Below are 24,283 nucleotides of genomic sequence, written 5' to 3'. Positions count from 1 at the left end.
GACACAATTTATAATGAAATTTTGGAGACATGTGAAACTGTAATTAATAGAATGTCCCTATTGAAATATGTAAGTACCAATCAAAGTTGCCATGGTTTGACTATGATTTAATCAAGAAGAGGGATAGAGCATATAAAATTTTTAAATCCAGTAGCAAACAAAATAAATGGAAAACCTTTAAACTATTGAGAAATGATGTTGTCAATCTTTTAAAATAAAGAAAAGAAATATATTATTTTAACAATATTGACAGATATAGACATAATTTCAAAGAAATGTGGAGAACTTTGAAGAAACTGGTTAACAGTAATAGCCAAAATGACTCAAATTGCATATGTTTTGAATCAAATGAGCATAATAGACTATTAACGAGTAACATAGAAATAGAATGCGGTTTTAATAATTATTTTGTTCATAGTATTAATGATATTATACAAAGTATGAGCATCACTGAAAGTTGGCATAATGTAAACAATAATTTATATTGTAAATTCGAAAACTTCGAATTGCTCTCTATAAGAGATTTGCGGAAAATAGTTAGTAACCTAGACAATAAATTCTCCATATATGAAAGGCTGAACTGTAAAATGATCAAAGAGGTCTTCGAAACCATCGGTCATATTATTCTAAACTTGAGTAATACATCTCTATATACAGGAAAAATACCATATAAATTGAAAAGCAGTACTGTTATTCCTATTCCAAAAATAGCAAACACCAATAAAGCCCGTGAATTTTGACCCAATTATACTTTGCCCCCAATTGAAAAAATTCTGGAAGTTGCTGTATATGGTCAGTTATTACATCACGTCACTAAAAATTCAATTTTGATAGATAATCAATCGGTTTTCCGGAAAAACTTCTCATGTGAAACAGCATTACAGCTCAGAATATGTAATAATAAAACTAACTTGGGTAACCAGAAATATGTTATTGCTGTATTTTTAGACTTAAAAAAAGCTTTAGAGACAATTGATAGAGAAATTATGTTGTTCAAATTGGCTCAGTATGGGATTGATAGAAAACAGAAAGTCCGTTTTAAAGATGCACAATTAAATGAAAAAGACATTGATGTAGGTGTTCCCCAAGGTATGGTTCTGGGCACACTTCTTTTTGTTTTATATTTGAACGATATTGAACTTTTCATTGAATCTGAGTTCATAAACCTATTTGCTGATGATACGTTGCTTATGTGTAGCGATATGAATTTAGATAGACCTATTCATAAAATGGATAGGATTTTAGGAGCGGTAAATGAGTATTTATGCACTAACAAATTGAAGTTAAACGTAACAAAAACAAAAGCAATGATATTCACCATGAAATATAAATACAGTTCTCTAGATATCAACGGTATAAACCTCGATATCAATAACGAAAAAATGGAAGGTGTGTCATCAGTCTTGGTTTTCAACTGGATACTTTTTTAAATTTTGACAATCACTTCAAATATATACATAAGAAAATATTGAAAAAACTATATTTTTTCAGTAGAATAGCACAAAATTTGTCAATGCAGTCCAAAGTCACAGTTTACAATACCATTATTCAACCACACTTTGATTATTGTGAGTCATTATTATTTTTATTTAACCTCAATAAATTAAATATGCTACAAAAACTAAAAAATCGAGGGATGAGAGCAATCTTGAAAACAAATCGCCTTACTCCCATAAAAAGTATGCTTGATTGTTTTGAATTGGTTATCAGTTGAAAGCAGACTCTACTATTTTACAATGACTCTAGTATACAAAATTGTAAATGGGATGGCACCAGAATATTTTGAAGATTACATGAAATTCAATAAAAACATGCATAATTATAATACAAGGAATTCCAATAATATACATATAAACAGATCGGCATTCGGAAGTACCATGAATTCGTTATTTTTTAAGGGCTTCCACGAGTTCAATGAATTACCGGAAGAAATAAAAAAAATCCATTTTGAAAGAGCACTTGAAGAATTTAAAAAAAGTAATAGAATACAAATTGTATAGTTATGTGGAATTATTTGGGGCATTATTGGCTATCATCTATTGCCTTTAATTGTTTTTTTCTACACCCGTACTCTAACAATACACTTATATGACCATAATCCGTTTCATAATGATATCCATTATGATACACATTTTTCATAACGATACAGATTATCAACCAATAGAAACTCATAATTTTTCAATCAAGAATCCTGTTCCTTTGTTTGTCCTAGATTTTAACCTAAGTAACTAGTTGCTTTATTTGTCAAAATCAGTTTTCATATTACCTACCTATATTATCAAAATGTCTGAAAACAGAAGGAATACCATCGACTCCAATATTTTTAAAAGATCAGATTAATTACAGTTGTTATATTCAATATAAATATAATTAGAATCTTTATAGTTTTCATATATCCATGATAATACCATTAAGTTTGTGTTTAAAAAAAATGAGTTAATTACTGTAAATGTGTTCAATACAAATATAATATTTATAGTTTTTCATTATTTATCAGGTTTAGAAAAAATAGCGTATGCAACTCTCATGTAATGGTTATTAATACACTCGCATATACCATACAAAACTCGCCTTCGGCTCGTTTCGTATCCCGGTTAATGCTCGTGTCTTAATAACCATAATTACATGATCGTTGCATAATATACTATTAATTGTTCACTAGGGTACTTGTATCTGCAATGAAACCAAATATCACTGTTCTAATGATAATTTTAGGTATATATGTACCTATATTTCATTATCTATTTAAATGTTACTCAACATATGATACTGAAATCTTTATATGTAATGTTCATCGTCTGGCTACATGCTAGTTTAAATCTCAAATTGTTTAAATTTAAAATTTTTTACATACATTTTTTTTTATTTCATTGTGCTGGTGTTATTATAACATTCATAGATATGTATATTAGGTTTCCTATTTCAATAAAAATTATTATTATTAAAATATGTATTATACATCCAAATTTTTTGTATGGCCTTCAAAGTACGCCTCTATCAAAATGATTTCCTGATGCCTACGAACAACCCAATCATCAAAACATTTTTTCAAAGTATTTTTTGGAATCGACTTCAGTTCTCGCTGCGAATTCTCTTTAATGCCACCAATCGACTGGAAACGGATGCCTTGAAGTGGTAATTTGAGTTTTAGTATAAATCTGCCGGAGTCATATCAGGTGAATACCGTGGCTGTTTGATGGGGTTTGTAGAGTTTTTGGACAGAATTCGTTCACAATGATAGCCTTGTGGATATGTCTCTTTTTCGACGAATTTGCTCTTTAAAACGCCGCAATACACTCATATGATACTCTTCATTTACTGTTTCACCATGCGGTAAAATTCTAAGCACACAATACCGTGGTAATCGAAAAAATGAAACGGTTAACATCACCTTCACTTTACATCGATTTTTCGGTTTCGGCTCAGTCGGAAGGCGCTTCTAGATTGAGTTTGCATTACAATCCAGATCTCATCACCAGTTACAATGAGTTTTATGAAGGTGTGGTCAGAATTGACTTGTTTTAACATATCTTCGGGCGACCTATACGCTACTGGTTTTTGCAGGAAATTCAGGTCTTTTGGCATTATTCGCGAGACTTAAAAAATTCCAACCCCTATCTCTCTCTTAGAACGAGGCAAATCCTCCACCACATCTCGACCGTTATTAAATGCACTATAGCACTCATACGCACGTGTTTGTGATAAAGTTCAATGCAAGATTTTCAGCGCTTCAGCACACGAAATTCCATTTGCAATGCAAAATTCAAGACAGATTCTTTGTTCGATATTTTTATTTATTGTAAAAATTGCAAAGCACTTTTTAGGTTAACTAACGAAATGGCTACTGCAAAATGACAAATGATTTGAATATAGACACAGCATGGACACTTGGCCATGCCGCCTTTGATGTGGAAAAGTATCTAGACGCCATTTTGGGAAGTGACGATAAGAGAGCAGGACTTGCGAAATGGTTTTGGACAGGTTCGCACTCAAACATTTTTATATCCAAAATGCTCATATAATTTTGATATACCTTACGGAATGCACCCAAATTCAATTGATATAATAATTCTTGTGCAGACATTCTAATTTCAGGCATAGTGATATGCAACTAAAGAATTAAAAAAAATGACTTCAGAAAATACATACAAAAAACTAACTGTCACGAAAGAAAATGAGTGCACAGATTAACTTTCAATGGCATTACACATATACAGTGTGTAAAACCCAAATAGAATAAATTCTTTGTTTCCGTTACTGTCCATATTTGAAAAAAAATCCGAAACACTTCAAATGTAAATTGAAATTTGACATTCTTCAACTTAAAAATGCCACCCCCTACTGACAGGTACTTCTGACATGTACTTCTCAATAACAATCATCATTGAAATAAGTCAGTTAAACAGAATATAAAATTCCGCTTATGTCGACGTTTCGACCTTTTATTTGGTCATCCTCGGTAAAGTCAAATTATTATGAAGGAAACAGTAACATTGTGGTTTCAGGGTTAAACACATTGATAATATGGATAAAAAAAAGCTATACATGAAATTTCGAATACTGAAACTGTCACAGATACCACACCAGGTGAATAGTTCATACACTGAACTTACCAACAAATTAGATTTTTGATGAAAAGTACATTAAAATAATTTTCTGGGTATAATTGAGAGGCGGATAACTCATTTGAAAAAGTGAGATTTGATTCACTTCGTCTAATGAAAAATATATTTCTCTCACAGCACCTCCTGTGAAAAGCATTATTTGAGAGATTATATCCTACAGGAATTAAGACAATGAAGAAATTCTGTTGTGAAAACAATAAGTATTTCTACAATAGCAATGTTGCTGTTCACAAAATAATAGGTAAACTCTATGAAAACAGATATTAACTTAGTGGAGAATGTTCTTCCCTCTCTTGGTCCTTCGGAAACATGAAAAAACCTATTTTGGATTTTGAACTGTTACTTTTACAACTATTTACAGCACAAACGTGTCCACCACCTATTATGTTAAAAAATAAAATTCACGATACGCACAGAACACAGGTGACATATACTTCCTAACAAGAGCAAAGTCAAAAGCAAAATGGCGGACTCATCAACGTGACGGATATGCGCGAACTTCTCCCGCCAAGCGAAGTGACATTGCTGATTGTTACCTATGCTGTGATATAAACGACACTGAGGACAGTTATGCCAACATAATTACAGATACAATCCCTTGACGCGGGCTTTTTAAATGACAGCATTTGTTTCTTCACGAGGAACTAAATATGAATCCGATATTGTCAAAATAATAGGAACGGTTATCGAAAAAATGCCAGTTGTTTTTGTTTTTCAGAATGTGTCTTCCACGGCAGATTCTATGTTTGTGAGTTATGTAGGGATTATTTTGAATAAAGATGAACTGACAAGTATTTATTTGCGGAAATAAGCAAATTCTTTTTTTTTTGGGTCAAAACTAAGGGAAAGTTCCGCAATTTGACAACATATTCTTCATTTCCTGACTCGAACTGATTTATGAAAAAAGATTCTTAAAAACATTGATCCGGAAGATCCGGATAGAGATTATTGAACTGTTTGATGAAAATTATTAAGTCCAGTGGCGGCTCAGGACATACTTTAGCTAAACGTTACGTTAATAACGTTTGGTAACGTTACCAAAACATATACACTACTGAAGTTTCATAATAATAATAATATTAATAATTTATTTCTCGAGAGACAAAAGATTGAATTGGAATAGTCAAGAAAAACCATAAAATGTAGATCAAACAAGTTTACACTTAGAGTTTTGCAAAACGAAGACTCGCCGTTAAGAATTCTAAACATATTAGAAATATTGATAACAATATTCATATGAGTCATCTTTTCAAAATGACTCTGTAGATTCAAAACATCTTGTAACATGAAATTTGTTGAGTTCATTCGGCAATTTATTGAATAAGCGTGAGCCATTATTATTAGTAGGAGAGCAGATTGTTGAATGGAAGTGATTTTGAGAACGATTATTTACTTGATATACATCAGATTTATCAGATATACATCAAATTTATCAGAATATAGCACTGCGAATGAAGTGCTTATACCAAACTAGAACAATGTACTTTCCAATCTAGATGTTCATCAATACACATTCCTAAAAACTGGACATGGGTGGCAGACTTGGAAACTGGTATATCATTTACAATTAAATCGGGTGCATATTTTTTGACGGTTGTGAAACCGAAGATACTGTGTCTTATCAACATTGAAGAATATAGAGTTGTCATATGTCCACGTTTCCAAAGATCGGATTATGTTTAAAAAAATATGTTTTCTTCCTTAACCAACTATCGCACCCTTACGAACGACAACCCTCACAAGTCGAAACTTGTGCGAGCTAAGAACTAAAGGTCTTACCTTTTAACGTGCGATTCCTAACGCGGGTTGGACGGTAGCGAGTGAAAATCGAGCGTTCTGCCTGCGGCTTGAACCATCGACTCACACATTGGCCAATTGACTGAGTGAACAAAGCACCCACGTCGAAACGGCCGGCTACCGATCTACATTACAGCGTATTCTAAACGTTTCATCAGAATGGTCTGACACAAGAACAGAGATATTCATCATCTCCATATATACACTCCATACACTCCATATAACATGAACATTTCCACATAGTTCCCCAATATCATTACTATATAGCAGAAATAACAAAGGACCCAAAATAGAACCCTGTGGACACCTATGTTGATATCAGCTCTAGTAGAATTCATGACTCTCAACAAATTGTAGTGTTCATTTCTCAATCATATATACTGTTTGCGATTTTGTACGTGTGTACTAGCCTTTTATAGATCTATGCGATCTTGGTGCGACCCCAACAGACGCACCTGTAAAATATCTCGTTCCCACTAGAAGGAGCGACATTTAATTATATTAATCAGTGACTGTAGGAAATTCTTAATGAAATTGAAACACCACTTCGTATTGTCTTTGTCTGTATTATGCATAAAACTCTGATTTTATTAATCTACCTTCTACAGTGTCATAATTAGTGATAAAAATTCCACACACCGCGTTGAATAACGCAGGTATCCATAATATAATACATATTTACCTTGTAAACGATGAAGAACAAATGATATTATATAGTCCATTTATTCTTTTATTGCTGTTACGAAGGTAGTAAACCAACTGTTGGAGATTACCTTCGGGTAGTTGTTTGAAATAAATTGGCAGTACAGAGTGTTTCAGAAACATAGAAATTCATGATTTTCAGAAAAAATAAAAAACACGTCAACTTACTTTACTTCCCCCATCGCACACCCAGGGCATGTCACCAATTTTTCAAAATGGATCACCCTACATTGTTTCGCATTAACATTTGCTCCATGATGAGCAGATTTCAACAATGTATAAAACATATGGCCTGAAGCTTATGGTTCGGGAGCTACAAATCATTTGAGTTGAAAATGAGCCACCCTGAATAACCTTTGAAACAATGATTTGCAGGAAAAATAAAAAAAACAGGTCAACAATTATACAGGAGACCGCATTTTGAAATATTCATTCTAGAGACAAATATGGAAGCAATAAATCAGAACAAGAGATTTTTTATCAGTTCTTGAATTAAAATCTGATGACTGGACAATGAGAAGAAAACATTTTCTATAGTAAATGTTCAAAAACGTTTCCACCAACTTCCATACGATGGTACAAATGACCTTCCATTGCCGCCCTCACATGGTTGAGAATCTCGGGAGTTATTTCTCTGCAATGCTTCATGATATTCTCTCTCAAATCTTCTTATGTTGTTGATTCTATCTCATACACTTTAGACTTCGAATGACCCCATACAAAGAAATCTACAGAAGTGAGATCCGGAGATCTTAGTAGCCATTCTATAAGACCTCTTCTGCCAATCCAGCTACCAGGAAAATGATCATCCAAAAATTGTCGCACTGGAGTTGCATAATGTTGTAACACAGCTAATAATTAGTAATAGTGAATCCACTTATTGTAATAGTTTAATCAGAATAAAATGTAAAGCGATTAGTCAACATAAACGGCCATTAACAGAATACACACACAAAGACAAGGAACGACTACGACTACACTGGTTATACATTTTTGATATCTATAACACAGAACAACCTTTTGAGAAAAGATCATAGAATGTGTGCAGAATTGTATTCAATTCAACACATAATGAGGAGGTGCACCATAATAATAAATTTATATCCTCCTCAATTGCCCTATTGATGCACGGTTTTATTCGATTCTCCAACATATCCAGATATTTACCACTAATCAAATTATCATCGATAAAAATAGGTCCTATGATGTGATCAACTAAAATTCCTGTCAAAACATTCAGTTTTTGAGGTTGTAGGGTATGAACTTGATGGTATAAATGGGGATTCGTATCACTCCAATATCGACAATTTTGCCGATTCACCTCTCCATTCAAACTAAACGTACATTCATCCGGAAAGCAAATTTTATACAAGAAATTCTGATGTAAGTTGATCCGTTCAGTGAGACTTTCACAAAACTCTATACGTCTATCGAATATGCGTCTCGGCGGGAATATTCGGAAATCATATCGTTGATTACATATATCGGGATGAAAATCTGACTGGTGATTTTTTTTGAAATCCTTCAAAATCTCATTCTCCCACGAATTCGAAAATTGGTAGCCAACAATCAAGATGAATTGAAAAAGGCCTGTAAAAAATTGGTTGGATCAAACATAAAACCCCACCTACAATGTGAGGATCAAATTGTAATGTTTGCCTTCCACTAATGTCAACAACAAAAAACAAAAAAATCGTTGATTAAAAACAAACAAACTTAAATTCGTAATATTTATCAGCTTTCCCAATGTCATGAACTCGAGTCACCTCTGTTTGGCAATAGGTATTTATCTGAAATCTCTCGAACGGATTCGTAGAAGGAAAGTTGTTTCCTAATCCAGTTGGTTTGAAAAATCGATATAAAGGAACAGAATACCAATGTTTCGTTCGAAGAAAAATAATGGAGGCTAATAAGTGAATGGTATTTATAAATTCCAGACTTTCTCAACTTCAGTATCACGTGTGTTGTGTTTCGTTTCAGTAAAACTATGACCTGATTTTTTTGTGAGGGATTTTACACTCAATACGTATTATATTAAAAGGGTAGTTTTTTTGAGAAACATTGCTTCAAAATATTGTTTCTTCCAGCTCAAATCATTACTCTCATCTTTTTTATAACAGTTCAAATTGTTGACCAAAGATATCTTAACTAAAAGATTTTGTTTCAACGTGGTTCTGAATGCTTCTTTTTGAATGCTAGCAGATTGACTTTTATATTCGAAACCACACGGAGGAACACTGGTTCAGGAGGAAATTCAAAGAAGCCGCATATATGTTGTCCATCAAAGTATTCAGACAAGCTAGCATAAAGGTACGCAACATATGGAAATCCATAATCAAGCGAAAAATGGCCAACTGCCACCAAATGGTAATTTCCCGCGAAACCGGTGAAGCGGGAAGACCCATAAATAGTCATCTATCGGAGGAATCAGTCCAGTCATTACACGAAGACGATTGTGGATACTAACAACCGAAACGTCGTGGAGTAACTTGGATTGGAATGTCTTAATTTTTTGTTTTAATTTTTTTTCTTTAATTGTTCTATTTCTTTCCTTGCATTTTATTTCACTGTAATTTCATTTGAGGTTTTTTTTGCTTAATATCATTGTTATTTTCAGCCATTCTTTTCAATTTTTAATTTGTATTGGTTTTTTTTGGGGATTTCAAATCATTTTATATAATATTAGACAATGGAATTCCGAACTATTGAAAATTGTATACATTAGGCCGTTATTTTAGATGACTATTATTGCTTTTATAAACAAAATATAACTTTACAAACCTTATCAGGTTGTTGGAATTGCCATATGACAGATAAAAAGGAGTATTTCTAGAAATATCGATATTAATGTGTTTGTCTTCAGGAAATTATTAAATTTTCCGCCATTTTGTATCGTCAGGAGCTTCAAAATGATGTGTAACAAGACGCCCCTTTTCATTTAACTTTTTTTCTCAGATGCCACCCAGTCGCCATTTCGAAAGTTTCATCTGTCAATTTCACTTCAAAATGAAGTATTCATGCATCAATTTCATTATCCCAAATTTCAATTTTTTGAGTTGACTTGTTCAAAAAATAAAAGGGGGGGAACATTAAAGAAATGCACTGCATACAGAGCTTCGAAGAAATACCTGTAAGCAAATACCAGTATTTTGCAATCAGCTGATATGCCAATGTTCCTCCAGCAGAACAAACTGGTTATTATAACAATGCCTTTAACACCCGTGGAATGTATATACGTTATGATAACTGGCTTACCACTGATTTATTGGAAAAAAAACATTCGATAAGAACCAGTATTCTAATCACCGTTAACCTGCTCAAAGAAGGCTCATTATTGGTAACTTGTTGATATTTAATATTTGAAACAGATGACGAACTTATAGTATTAGTCCAGTTATATTAGAGGTTCAATTTCGTAATGAGAGATAATAAACTGTACACTCTTATACATCTCCATTTTGATGTTCTAAAAGTTGTTCCAAAAGTCCCATGAAATCTCGTGTCTGCGCCTGAAGTTATTCAAGGTCAAAGGTCGCAAAAGTCAGTTTTTCCCAATTATCTCGGTTTCTGTAGCTCCAATGAAGTTAATATTCATCACAAATATTGTAGAGCATGAAATTAGCGAGAAGTTTTGTTTGAAATTGTTTTTTATACGCCCGGCCGTTTCTGAGATACAGGGCGGAGAACCCACAACGTTCAGCCATACTGTGTGAAATGCACTTACGACCATTAGCAGGAACTCCTGATGCACTACGACACGGTAATCGAAGAAACCAAACCAAAACTATTTATTCTCCGTTCACATTCTATGAAAAGGGCTCCACGAAGCTTAAAATTTATAGGCCAATTATTTATACCTTTTATCCCATTTTTCATGCCAACGGAGATTGGGAAAAAATTTGTTAGTTAACAATTGAATAACTTTTTGAAAAATGGTGATGAAACTTTTTTTTCTACGGGACTCAATTCATTCAAGTGTTAAGAAAATATTAGATTTTTTAAAATATTTAAAATGACATTTTATGTTATAAAAAATTTATTTCTTTTGATAAACTCTCTTTAGGGGCAGCGCGCGTATGCCGTAACAACCGTGCGGAACCTTATTTTCAACGTCAAATCAAAATTATAAATAATGGAGATAGAGATTCTGGAGTCGGGAATTTTTCTTCAGAAATTTCCTCTCCTCTCTAACGAGCTTTTTTCAAAATTGCTTAAATATTCAAATCTTATTTTGTTAATAACAATTGCAATTATTTACCTGCACCAAAATCCTTCGAAAACAGTTTCCAAGAGGTGATTCCGAATCGAATGAGCTATCGCTCATATTTTAGGACCTTTATCTCTATTTTTCATGCTTTCGAACTTGTTGATTAGACTAATAGTCGTGTCACGAAGTGTTCTGGCGATGCATTGAATTTATTGGAGCCTCTGGAGACACCCTACATTTTGTTTTATAAAAGAGAGGACATTGTTATAGATCAAGATCTTTAGATGATGTGGTGCTGCGGATTTTTCCGGGTTTTCCTGCAGCTGAAAAAGCAAATGCGACACTGGAATCAATGAAGTCGCCCGGAGCGCCGATTAATTTTTGTTGTTTCATATTTCATGACTTGACTTTTTGAAATGTGAGATTCACTTTCGTTGGAAAGACGGTTTGAATGATTTCAACAATCAAAATGTAACGTTACCACCAGCATATCAAAATAGTAGATAAAAACGTACCTTTCATCAGATTCAGTTTCGGGTACCCTGATTAGGCAGTACGATTTCAATCTCAAATTTTGGATTTCTCCAGCAAGTTTGCTCCTACATTCTCTAATGAGTTCCAACCTGATCTGTAAGTTACTTATGCTTTCGGATATTGCGCTATTCATTGCTTGGATGGAATTTACTGAGCAATTTTGTACGGTTTTTCACATTGGTCGCGTGTTAGGCAGAAAAGGTGACTGAACTGTCAAAAATACTTTTTAGGGTACGACAACTACAAAAAGATGAAAATACTATATACATCGCGAAGTGGTGTATTGCAGATATAGATCATGCTTATCAACAGATTCATTTGGTGTGCAAAAAAAAATATTCAGTTTGTTTTTCATTCAATATTAGGAATGTTTTCCAATTATTCCTGTGATAACGCTACATGCAGTTGTCCGATATCAGAAAAATCAGCATCGATAAAATACTTAGGTATTGTAATAGACCAACACATACGCTGATCTGAACACATATCTCATGTGAAAAAAAGGAAAAGAGGATTAAGTAACAAATTTTATAACCTGAGAGACATTCTCTCAAGAAAAAACATGATTATTTTGTACAATAGTCCCGCTGAATCAATCATCAGATATTACATAGTCGCATGGGGTGGTGCTTTCATTACCACAGTACAATCTTTACAGACAGCACAAAACATCTTGATTGAGATCATACTGAAAAAAGTATATTCTCCACTCTACCAACCTGCTCAATATAAAAAGACTCTTCATTTATCAATCATTACTACGAATATATAGAACGCATAAAAAAATCACGGTGAAAAAATCAAGGATGACCAGATCGACTCTCAATAATGACCTTCAAGTTCACTCTTTCAAAAAATCTTCAACATTATGTCCCGACCTTAGAGAAATAAAAAATCCCAAAACTTTTAAAATACAAGTGAAAAATTTTATATAACTAAACCTCGATAAAATCCGATCAATTTCCTATAATGAGTGATTCTTTTGCTGGTATCTTTTTTGGCAACACTGTTTTTGACAGATCACGCGTGAATCGTGTCTTGTCTTGCTGTCAAACTTGTTCAGTTTGGTCTATAATTTAACCATGAATCGACTTACGAATGAACAACGCTTGCAAATTATTGAATTTTATTATCAAAATTCATGTTCGGTGAAGAAAGTGCATCGTGCACTTCTTCCAATTTATGGGCAGTTTCGTTGGCCTACTGAGGAAGCTATTCGGAAGCTTGTGACTAAATTTCGAACCCAGTTTACATTATTGGACATCAAACCACCAACACGCATACGTAGAGTGGGGACCGAAGAAAATATTGCGGCTGTATTCGCCAGTGTTCGTGATGACCGTGAAATGTCGATTCGCCGCCGTTCGCAGCAATTGGGCCTCTGTTACTCCACTACGTGGAAAATTTTGTGAACGGATTTGGGTGTAAAACCTTATTAGATACAGCTGGTGCAAGAATTGAAGCCATACGACCTCCTACAACGTCTAAAATTTGGTGAATGGGCACTGGCAAAGTTGGAGGAAGATTCACATTTTTATCGAGAAATTGTGTTGAGCAACGAGATTCATTTCTGGTTGAATGGATTCGTTAACATTCGTTAACGCCACGCGAAACAATGGCCCAATCAAGAGCCGCTTTCGGTGAACAGTTTATCTCACGTTTGGGGCCGCCTAGATCGTGTGATTTAACGCCTTTGGATTATTTCTTGTGGGATCATGTTGAGGCTCATGTCTACAGGGATAAACCAGCAACGACTGACGCTCTGAAAGCCAATATTGAAGCATTTATACGTGAAATACCGGTTGATATGTTAGATAGAGTGTGTCAAAATTGGACTTTGCGCATAGGGCATCTAAAGCGGATCCGCGGACAACAATTGCATGAAATCATCTTCAAACATTGAATTATATTGATCGTTCTATCGTTCTATATGTTATCAAATAAGTTAATGAATTGAATTGAATTGACGAGTTGACTATAGCCTTACTCACCATGATAAAGGACATGCTGATGTGTTGAAAAAATTCGATAAGATTTCTTGCTTCATTCTGAGGATTTTCCGTTCAAAGTTTTCCGTCGGATCATATCTACCCATTATTTTCCTCGAGAATTCAATTCAAATGGAACTTTCCAGAAATTAATGTGTCATACTATAATAGCAGCTGCCACTTGTCATCACATTGTTTATTTATTTATATATACGATGTATGTTCAAGAAATTCAATGGATTTTCATTTTTCTCAAAAAATATTTATTTACTCATCAATTTCTATTCTGTTTCTTTTGAAAGTATATCCTTGAGTCCTCTCAGTTCTTCGGTTTCTATCCCCTCAATCGTCACAAAACGCCTTCATTCCATGGGTCTCTTCAATTTTGGGACAGGAAAAAGTTGCAGGGGAGCAAATCTGGTGAATACGGCTGAGGTATGATTACGGTGTTGTTTTAGGCCAAAAAGAGTACGAACAAGCATCTTCTCGACTTCCTGTGAAAAGCTGTATCACTTGTAAACATTTTTCTAACTCAGAGTCAACATTCAAGTGTTTTTGAGCAGTCAATTTCACACAAAATTTGATAGAAATTCATTGATCCCTTTTTTTGACAACAGAGAATCGACGAACTCGCAAAACTCTTTTAACTTTTAGGTCTCTCACCACAAATTAAACATGCTAAACAGCTGAATCTCTGAACATATGTTAGGTTAGGTACCAACATGAAAAAATTAAAAAATCACCAATTGCTATGAGGAATAAATTATACTAATATATCCTAATAATCTCAATAACTCCCATAGATGAGCCAATCATATTCAGTAATGAAATGGATGGTGTGGTTCTAAGAAAAAAAACAGAAACCACAATGAAGTGTGACTCGAATACATTTGAATATATTTATATATGTTGAATGAACACTTTCCTCATCAGTATTCCGCTAAAATAATTAGAGCATATGTTAGATTCACCTACTTGTGTGGTCATTATTTCCCCCTATATATAGTCCTGGTGCATAACCTAATAGTTTTATATAGTATCGGTATTTTAAGGATTCATTTCTTCTTCTTGTCCTTTTTTTATGGTCTGCTTCCCTTCGCCGCAGTAGACCAGAGAATCCTGTGATAACTATTTGGATGATAAACGTTGCCATATTCTCATTTCATTCCAAACACGGCTATTTCTTCTTATCACCAGGTGTACGCAAAAACTGTCATATAATTTCGTTACACACTGAACTGTTATTTTACAATTTGAAGTGAGATTTCCATAAAGGAACAGAAAAAGGAATCTGTCCCCCTTCAATAAAATGTTCCGTGATTAATGAAGAATTTGCTAGTTTATACTGAAAATGATCATTGTTCGATAATAAAAACTAATTGCTCCACCAGATGAAAGGTATAAGAGTTATGTATTTGTTTGAATTTCATGGCCTAGAGCATCATGTCAATCTTCATAAATCAGAGGTTTTTCCGGGATCCATCACTATGTATAAGTACTCAAATATGCGGTTAATTTGTAGTTATTTACAACGTGAATGAGTTCTAAGAAGTGGATGTATTTTTTCATCTATAATTATTATACCACATACAAAGAAGAGTTATTTTCGTCGGTGCTATTATATATTATACAACTTACAAGTCACTTACTAATTGTGATAGTTACATAACACAATCTACAGACACCTAGAGTTTCATTTCATAAGTGTTCATCTCCGATTTTTATTTTTTGTGACAGGTATGACACGTTAATATAATTAAATTGTTTCCGCTTGAAGATAGGATGTTTCACTTTGGTCAAACAGTCCCATTTTCGTTTATCGTTCTTTATGGACATCAAAATTATAACGTCATTCGATTCCTTTCTTATTTGAATATATCTTCAACCATCAAGACCACCTTTGTGAATTTTTGGAATGTATGGGACAATGTTATTTATAAGTAGAATTGGAACATTTGGTGTAAAACCGAAAATTACTATTTGACAAAACTGTTTTCAAACTTGTTCCGTCAACCGTGTAGAATAACAACTCAATGAGACACATTTCTTTGTAGAACAAAATTTTGGACATTTCAATTCTTATTTGTATTAAATACTGAAATTCGAACAGAAAATAGGTACTAACAGAAACATTCTGACTCTTATTTGTATTGCTATTTATATGACAGCTCGAGTGATTGCTAATATTGAAGAGATTCATACTGTTTGAAATGTTGGTACATTTAAATCTATTTAAAATCTGTTTTTTCCGTTAATCAGCTGTCGCCCCCATACGAACGACAACTCTCAGAAGTTGAGAAACTTGTGCGTGCTAAGGACTAACGACGTCTTACTTTTCAACGTGTGATTCCTAACACGGTTGCAGATCCATCCCAGCTTCAACCAGATAAATTCTCTCGAGAAAAATACCTGGTCGAGGCGGGAATCGAACCCACGGCCTTCCGATCGTGAGTCGGGCGCACTACCACCGCGGCCAAGTGAAGTCAGATAAAAAAAGTGAAGTTTCCGTTTCACATTGATTGTTTTTATCCGATAATTTTTGAATGGTCTTAGCATTTTTGTTCGTGAGTGAATTGACTATGATTCCGTTATCAGAGGAGGATTTTCAAGAAGAAATAAAGATCATAAAGCAGATAGCATATAACGCCATATTCCCGACAACTTAATTGAAAAACTGATCTACAATAAGAACTAAAAAATTGATCAAGAACGAACTATACCTGAATAATATAAATCTATAAAAATAATAAGGGAACATGAAGCGAGACTGCGTCTGCATGCGATTCTTTGATTGGCTTTCTATTACGGGGAAGTCCCGAAGTCTCTGACCGGGATTCCCCGCGATAGCAGCTTAACGCCAAGTAATATTGCATTGCCAGACTAAATAAAAACGAATGATCATAAGCGACAAAGATGAGAATTTCATGTTAAATTAATTTTATAATTTTTCATTCATATGCTTTCAAACGCCGAAGAGTGGAATATCTTTAGGTTGAGAATTTTCTAATGCATTGATTATAAAAAAATCATAGCATGTACTTTTGGATTTTCCATCCTTTTTTTTGCGGCTTTTAGTCGCGAAGCCAATTGCAACGTACCCTATTGAATGTGTTTATCTGTTCGCTGTTTAAGACTTCTCATTTCTGTACTCTTTATCCAACATTCTCTCTTTTAAGAAATAGATAACGTTTGGGAAAGTGACTATTTACATTTTTCTTCACTAAAATAGTACTTCTCAACATAGACTACATGGTCCATGAAGTAAAGGATTTGACAGTTTCAGTTTTTGCGCCAAATAAGCCAAAATTACATCCTTTGTGATAGTTTTGCATCTCTTTATATCCATTCATTTAGAGTACAAATCATGAACGTTTTCGTACCTGGACTTTTCAGGCAATAATTGGGCTTTAGCAGCAGCTGCTGCATTGGAAATTTCGTGAGGCACATTTTTATAACCATTATCACTGCTGCTTTCCATTGTTTATTGCCATAATTGCGAACAAAAACAAATGTGGGTGACATACGATATAAGGTCGCCTGTTGATCTTTGTTTCAGAAAGCCATATTGATGATCGCTCAAGATATTAAAACCTTCCAAATATTTAAGGATATGGTGGTTTACGGATTCCTCTATGATTTTGGATGTCAATCATAGATTCAGAGTAGAATTGTCTGAAGTTATCATCAGAATCGAATGCTATGAGCAGAAAAAAATAAGGATAACATATGAAAAATGAGAAATAAAATTTCTGTTACTAACCACTTTCATTTGTAAGTAAAGTTACTGCAGTTTCAAATAAAAGTGGTTAAACACATAGAAATTTTCATTTCTCATTTTCCATGCCATAGTAACGGCTACATCCATCAATATATTGATTAATTTATAATTTTGAAATATTTAGACAACTAAAATATTGAAAGATCAATGGTGTTTCCTTTGAAACCATTACACCTTTTTACTGGTGACTTGGTTTCGGATATATTCGATATACGTAATGAAATTAGAGACATATGGAGTCGGGGGTGTTGCACTTCAATGGATTTCAAGTTTTTTACAGAATAGAACTCAATATGTGAGCATAAAACATAAATGTAATGATGGGATAATAACAATAAATTCAGATAAAATCAAACTCGATATGGGAGTGCCGCAGGGATCAATTTTAGGTCCTATCCTCTTCATTCTCTACGTTTAAGATATAGAGAATGTTTTAGGGAATGAAATTCTATCAGATTTTGATGATGACCGCCTTGAAGAAAAATGCAATGTATATATGGAAAAGTTATTTGCCTACTATAGTGGTAATGCCCTACATTTCAACCATTCGAAAACCCAAATCGTAAGGTTTCATACTAGGCAAAAAACGTTTCAGCGAAAATTCACTTTTACATCTGATAATGAACCGAAGGGCAGTACTGCAGAAACCGTGAAATTTTTAGGTGTATATGTTGATGAATTTCTTAGCTAGAAATCTCATTGTGAACAGTTAGTGTCAAGTTAGGTGGCATTACATTTTTTTTAGGAATTTGAAAGAGGTACTGGAACAAAATCAGTTGATAACTTTCTATCACGCTCAAGTAAATTCACGACTGAGGTATGGATTGTGTCTATGGGGTAATACTACCCATGCACGGGCTGTTTTTATTAGCCAAAAGAAAATTTTGAGACTAGTGGTAGGAGTTTCCTATGATCATTCATGTAGAAATATTTTCCCTTCTTATAAAATTAATTTTACCTCTAGCAAGCTTACATATTCTAGAAGTATGCGTCTATATATTTATGAATATTGACAAATTTTATAAAAATTACAACATTGATATATTGAACACAAGGCAAGAAACTGATATTCACGTTCCATAAGCGAGACTCAATATTACTTCAAATTCTCCTAATTGTATTGGACCTAGGATATATAACCATCTTCCTGTAATTATAAAAGCAACAAAGACATTATTTTGCTTCAAAAAAGTTTAAATGACTTCCTATTGGAGAAATGTTTTAGTCACTAGAGTATTTCAAAGAAAATTTTTGATATTAACTTGTGCTTGTTTATTGTATTTTCATGCACTTTTATTGTGATACCCAGATTTTTGGTATTTTGTTTCGTTTTGTAACCACTTTATTTTATTGTATTTTATTAATGACTATTTCTATACATTTTAGATGTCAAACGGAAAATAAATATTATTATTATTATTATTATATGGTTTATTCGAAGCAATACTGTCTTTTTACGGTCTTCGTCACTAGTGAATATAGGTTTAGTTACAGTAACGAAATAATTTCTTTATATATAAAAGCTTTTGTCTGTGATTTTTATGCGTTAACTACAGAACATAATAATTTGTCCGCTTAGACCCGATCCCGTGGGGATATCGGGATGAAAATGTCTTGATTACTTCTTGATAATGTAGTTTTATAACAGTTTAAAGATTCTAGTCCCTCTATCTATATTAAACGACTGTGTATTTATGTATTTTAAAAACTGTGATGACTTACACTGAGTAATATTCTAATGACCAGAGCGCATAATAACCAAATTCTCGCTATTTGAAATAAACCTCGCTTATTAGTTGTGTTCCTGTTGAAATAGGAGAGGTCAGTAACTTCCCAAAGAAACACATTTACATTTCACGAACATCATATTCATTATATAAAACGTGATGTGAATTTCATGAATATTTTAAAAATGGAATTCTGAATTTGTGATTATGATATAACGCAAAAACAAAACACCTGGATGCATGTTCCGGAATGAAAAACACGTTCGACTAATCCATGTAGATGTTGATTATTGAATACTCAACCATCGTATAGAAGTGTTTACTTCTATACTCTGGATATCGTTGCAGGAATCGTTCTTGATAAAACATTCGTAATATGTATATTTTTCGTTCTTGTCAAAGTGGCATATTCCTGTCTTGTGTGATGTGGAACTACTCTTTCTCCCATGGTTGCTCGTCTGATTTTTTTTCTCCTTACTGATATAGAAACATATTATTAGTTAGTTATAGTTGAAAGATTAGTTATCGCATATTTTGGGTATTTCAAATGAAAAAAATCTAATTAAAAAATTTCTGCCAGCTCATTTTTTCACGTACAGGAAATTCGCACTGAGTCATCACAATTCCAATGAGGAATATTATAAATTACTCAAATTATATTGTAGGACGTCAAATAAATGGCATTGAGTACAAGCGTCATTATATTTGAATGTATATCATTGATGAATAATTATAGATAAAAATGTAAATTTGCTAACCGGTCAGAATCTACCTATCCGGAAAATTATTTCTGAAAAAAAAAAGTGAAAATCATGTATTCGGTATTGAGTATGGATCTACTGAATGTTGGTTGTTGTGGTAATATTTTCTAACTGTTGCCGGAAATATCGAATTAAAATAAAAATAGATAGGAACTTTTGTAAACATCGGTGGATACCATTTTCTTCATGATAATCAAATAAAAATGTCAATTCCAAGAAATGTCCGTATTCCCGTAATCAAACTCTTCTGCTTTCAATTCTGTTTATGAAGGTCAGTAACTTATCCAATAAAACAGTGTATTAAGTATATTCTTGAAAAAATATTTCTCATAGGGTCATATTTACCAGAGAAAATTCAGTGGCCCTCCTCGTACTTTGTCTTACTTTACTCTCATCCGGCTCGAAGGACCGGAACATTCAACTTATTTAACTGAAAATATTTTTCTGATAATTTTTTCGAGAAATTTTCAACAACTAGTAGGTATTTATGTTGATGATAACTGAGATGATTTGCATTAAAAATCATTCATTTCAATTTTTATTAACGGTGTGAGTACTGAAAACCAATCACCTCCTCCATATCCTGATTCCTGGGCAACAGGAATATAACATACAAAAGCAAAGCAAAAATTCGATTTTAGTTATGTTACACAGATGTCAAAACTTTTCGAAAATTGACATTGAAACTTTTTTGGCTATCAAAATATGTATTGGATTCCCTAAGCCAACGACAAATTTTCAAATACTGACCTGTATTTTTACTGCAGAGCTTCACTCGATATGAAATTATTGTGGAATTATTCTTCCTGGTGAAGTACCTACTTACTTCGGTGGTACATGTACTAAAATTGGAACGATACAGAGAAGATTAGCTTGGCTCCTGCGCAAGGATAACACGCAAAATTGTGAAGCGTACACATTTTTAAACCCACGTATTTGTCTTGAGGGGTTTAGACGCGCAACCGATTGTGGATGATATAGCGGATGACCTAGAGGAGAAACACAAGATATAAATTAAAAATAACTACAAAATGAGGACAGAAGGGACACTGCAACAAAGAAGTAACCCTAAACCACTTCAATTTCCAGGCACACTGTGACAGTACGGAAACATGATTTGGTGTTAACTTTCTATAGTTACTAATGGAGGCAGGCAACGGCTAGGCCAATGCCGTGCTGTCTCCCGTTCTGTCGTAGTGTGCCTGGAACTTTGAAAGGAACTTCGCAATAACTCCAAACAAATCTCTCAATGTCACAGATGTCAGCTTTGTGGTCACGCAACATCAAACTGTAACAGTAAATTCAGATATCTAAAATGCGCCCAAGAACATCCAACATACGAGTGTTCCTAGCCCAAGGATGGACCTACATAGTGCGTTAACTATGCAGGCCCTTATCCCGCAAATAGCGTTGAATGGTCTGTATACAAAGAGAGGATAGATGACTTCGAAATAAGAAGTCAGGTCAACCGACCCCAGAGATTCACTCCATCCGAACAGACAATCTGCTGCAATGAAGTTTCAGGCATCCGAACAGATGGCCAACAACACCGGGAAAGACCACGCATACATGCTACCGACGGCTCACTACCCATACCTATGTTATGTGTGCACCCATACGAACACCCAAGCAGATGGCCAACAACACCGGGAAAGACCGCGCATATATGCTACCGACGGCTCACCACCCATACCATATGTATGTATGTATACCCATACATATGTTATGTGTGCACCCATAAGAACACCCGAGCAGATGGCCAACAATACCGGGAAAGACCGCGCATACATGCTACCGACGGCTCACCACCCATACCATATGTATGTATGTACTACCCATACCTATGTTATGTGTGCACCCATAAGAACACCCGAACAGATGGCCAACAACACCGGGAGAGACAGCGCATACATGGTACCGACGGCTCACCACCCATACCGATAACACCCCCCTTGAACAAGATGAGTCATCGAGGCCCTGCTGGGAGGCACGACATGACCCTTAGAAGAGTGGAGAGCATTCGTGGAATTTCTCCGAAATATTAACGATTAAAATTCATACAATTGTACATATGTTATATTTCTGGGGAGGAGGGCGACACAAACGCATCTCCAAAGTGCACGCTTAATCCGATAACCACAATTTCAACACCGCAAGTACTAACCTCGTTTTTTAGCATGCGCTTTTTCTGGTAGTCTCAGTCAAATCTCCGACCGATAGCGAATCCGATCTTTGAGGGACCTTAACATCAACATTATGATAAATGGCGTATAACTCAGGCAGATAACGCTAGAGTCGATTGAGAGTCTGGATCTCAACTTGCGAGAACTCATTAACAACATGATGGGCGTACTCCACTGTCTCCCCCTTCCGGCGGGGTGGTGAAGGCCTGTCTTACTAAAGGTCTCCCTGTCCCGCCCCATTGCTTGGAATATATTGAGATTGGTATACTGATACATTATATATAAAATAATGTAAATGAAGGATTTTGATGTTCTTCCTAGAGAGTCAACGAGAACACTTCTTCCACAAGATTTCTGGAGAAATCTACCAGGATTGACTCAGTCCGAAGCATTTTTAAAAACTTCAAAAATATGTTACCGAATCACAACACAACAAAAAGATATTTTTTGAATGTTTCCTACACTAAATTAGTCAATTTCTACTAATTTTGGGGTGATAAAAACGAAAATAACAATGAAAAATGTTTATTAGCTCTGGTTTTTGAGATACACAGTACTTAATCTTAAAGAGTAGTTAAACTATACGTGAAAAGTGAAAGTACATAAAACAATATTGTTATGTTTCTTTTAGAATATTTCAAGTACAAAATTAATAAAAAAAAACATTATTCTTAGTGTTTTGACAAATAAAAGAAGTTTGTACCACCAAATTTCAATTAAGTCCATCCGATTCATTGTAAGATCGCTGTCGTTTAGCTTGTCTTTTATAAAACACTTCTGGAGCATCCCTACACACAGACCAGCAGTAGTCTGCAAGCATTGCTTCATTCCAACGGCCCTGATATCTCTGTTCCATTAAGGCAATGTTTTGATGGAATCTTTCTCCATGTTCGTCACTCACAGCTCCACAGTTTTGTGGGAAGAAATTAAGATGAGAGTGAAGAAAATGAATTTTTAAGGACATGTTGCATCCAAGTTGGTGGTAAGCTTAAAGAAGCTCTTTAACTAATGCTGTGAAGTTATCATCTCTTTTGTTACCTAAAAACCCATGTACAACCCCCTTAAAGGCTTCCCAGGCTCTTTTTTCATTTCCTGTTAAAATCATGTCAAAAGCAGGATCATTTACGATTTCACGGATTTGAGGCCCAATAAAGATGCCTTCATTGACTTTAGCATCACTCAACCTGGGAAACTTTGCTCTCAAGTACTTAAAAGCTTGTCCTTCCTGGTCCATGGCCTTCACAAAGTTTTTCATTAGTCCCAACTTAATATGTAATGGGGGAAGGAGAACATCCTTAGGATCTACAAGAGGCTCGTAAACTACATTTTTCTCATTAGGGTTTAGGTCTCGTGTGGGCCACTTCATTTTTTTATAGTGAGATTTTCTATCCCGACTGTCCCACAGACACAAAAAACAACAGTACTTGGTGAACCCTAATTGCATTCCTAGGAGTATAGCAATGACTTTCAGATCACTACAGATGTGCCACTTGTGTTGTTCATATTTGATTGATTGGAGAAGTGTTTTCATATTTATATACGTTTCCTTCATGTGAACTGCATGACCTATAGGAATAGAGGGTAGCTGATTTCCATTATGCAGAAGTACAGCTTTTAAGCTTAGTTTTGAAGAGTCTATAAACAGTCTCCATTCAGATGGAGTGTGATCCAAATTCAAGCAGTCCATCAAATCATTAACATCAGAACAAACTACGAGGTTTTCTTTTTTCTCAAAAAAAGGAAGCAAATCTTTTTGACGCTGTCTGTACTGAGATATTTTCACATCATGTTTTAGAAGATTCCACTGTTGTAGTCTTGACCCTAACAGCTCAGCCTTTTCCTTAGACAAGCGAAGATCTCTTATAAGGTCACTCAACTCTGCTTGACTAATTCTGTGCGGATCACTAGACCTATCGCTTACCTCAAAATCAGGGTCATAGGATGTAGAAGGATGGGTTGCTCCTTCTAAACAGTCTTCATC

The 24,283-nt window shown here is 34.4% G+C and overlaps 1 protein-coding gene and 1 non-coding gene across 3 annotated transcripts in view; both read left to right on the top strand.

The window, feature by feature from the left end:
- The window catches only part of LOC111506020 (calcium release-activated calcium channel protein 1), a 60,304-nt gene that overhangs the window by 844 nt on the left and 35,177 nt on the right, over positions 1-24,283 (top strand). The gene's annotated exons all lie outside the window — the stretch shown is intronic.
- LOC111506023 (U6 spliceosomal RNA) lies at positions 20,934-21,044 on the top strand. The gene has a single exon (XR_002722215.2). It is a non-coding gene; the product is annotated as a U6 spliceosomal RNA (small nuclear RNA).

The sequence above is a fragment of the Leptinotarsa decemlineata genome, unplaced genomic scaffold, assembly GCF_025532065.1.
Source record: "Leptinotarsa decemlineata unplaced genomic scaffold, Ldec_3_MD MMD2_P_RNA_scaffold_1, whole genome shotgun sequence".
Classification (NCBI taxonomy): Eukaryota; Metazoa; Arthropoda; class Insecta; order Coleoptera; family Chrysomelidae; genus Leptinotarsa; species Leptinotarsa decemlineata.
Note: the sequence above shows the minus strand (reverse complement) of the source record. Positions and strands in the feature narration are given on the sequence as shown.